Genomic DNA, 1,752 nt, shown 5'->3' with positions numbered 1-1,752 from the left:
GGCCTTAAGAACAAAGACTGAGGTTTCCTGGAAAAAAATCCATTCTGCCTCAAGACTGAAATATAGAAACCCTACCTGAGTTTCCAGAGGGCAGATTTTGAATTTAAGATGGCAACACTAACTCTTCCCTGAATTTCTGGCAAGCCAGCCTGCTCTGCAGATTCCAGACTTACCAGTTTGCACAACTGGGTAAGTCAGTTCCTTAAAATAAATCTGAGTGTGTGTGTGTGTGTGTATCCCTGTGTGTTCACTTTCTCTGGAGAACCCTAACTGATACAAAACCCAACTCCAAAACCTATTTTGTGTCAGTGACATCATATTTAAATAACTATCAAGGGACCTGATGTATAGCAGTTGACCTTCTGGGTTCCAGTCCCGGCCCCACCCCACTTACTAGTTTCATGAACTTTTACTTAATCATGCTTAGTCTTGGTTCTTCATTTGTGTAAGGGAGAAAATGGTAGCATTTGGCCAGGCGCAGTGGCTCACACCTGTAATCCCAACATTTTGGGAGGCTGAGGCAGGCGGATCGCTTGAGCTCAGGAATTCGAGACCTGCCTGGGCAAAATGGCGAAACCCCATCTCTACAAAAAATACAAAAATTAGCCAGGCATGGTGGCACAATGCCTGTAGTCCCAGCTACTCAGGAGACTGAGGCGGGAGAACCACTTGAGCCCAGGAGGTGGAGGCTGCAGTGAGCCGTTTTTGTGCTACAGCACTCCAGCCTGGGCAACAAAGTGAGACCCTGTCTCAAAAAAAGAAAATACTAGTGTTTGCTGTAAAGATTAAACAAGAAAACACGTCCACTTAGAATAGTATCTCACTCAGAGTAGGTAGTCAATAAGTTAGTAGTTACTAAAATTATTGTGGGAAGCTGTCACAGAAGGGTAATTTACAAAGTGAGGAAAGCTAGCTAGTTTAGTTCACTTTCCTCCCCCACATTTCTCTCCCAAAACTCTCAGGTACAGACACAGGCAGCATCTGTTTTTCACTACAGCCCATTCCTGGGGTATATTATAAATGTATATCACACATTTCTTCTCAAGTGTCCTATCTCTTCCCATAGGAATCAATCAAATTTAAAAGTTGGGTTCCAAGACTATACTTTTAGAGATCATTTCTATAGTTTTTTACTAGAGAATTTTCTCTGAAGGTGTAGAGCAAAAAAAAAAAAAGGTTCCAAATTCCAGATTGAGGACAAAATCATCAACGAAAGCATTATTATGTCACAAAGGCAACTTCAGTACATCTTGGTAGTCATTTAAAACAATAAAGTTATTTTTTAAGTCTTCTTTTTTTTTTTTTTTGAGACGGAGTCACTCTGTCACCCAGGCTGGAGTGCAGTGGTGTGATCTCGGCTCACAGCAAGCTCCGCCTCTTGGTAAGAGGTGAAGCCAGCTCAGCTTCTGGGTCGGGTGGGGGACTTGGAGAAGCTTTGTATCTAACTAAAGGATTGTAAATGCACCAATCGGCGCTTTGTGTCTAGCTAAAGGATTGTAAACGCACCAATCAGCACTCTAAAATGGACCAATCAGCACTCTGTAAAATGGACCAATCAGCAGGATGTGGGCATGGCCAAATAAGGGAATAAAAGCTGGCCACCCAAGCCGGCAGTGGCAACCCACTTGGCTTCCCTTCCATGCTGTGGAAGCTTTGTTCTTTTCGTTCTTCACGATAAATTTTGCTGCTGCTCACTCTTTAGGTCTGCACTACCATTGTGAGCCGTAACACTCACTGCGAAGGTCTGCCGCT

At 43.4% G+C, this 1,752-nt stretch overlaps 1 pseudogene; it reads left to right on the top strand.

Annotated features, from left to right (window-relative positions):
• Positions 1–1,095: 1,095 nt before the first annotated feature.
• On the top strand, positions 1,096–1,179 carry LOC112128968 (small nucleolar RNA U3; annotated as a pseudogene).
• The last annotated feature ends 573 nt before the right edge of the window (positions 1,180–1,752 follow it).

Source organism: Pongo abelii, chromosome 15 (genome assembly GCF_028885655.2).
Source record: "Pongo abelii isolate AG06213 chromosome 15, NHGRI_mPonAbe1-v2.0_pri, whole genome shotgun sequence".
Lineage (NCBI taxonomy): Eukaryota > Metazoa > Chordata > Mammalia > Primates > Hominidae > Pongo > Pongo abelii.
The sequence above is the reverse complement of the archived record's forward strand: the minus strand, read 5'-3'. Positions and strand labels throughout refer to the sequence as shown.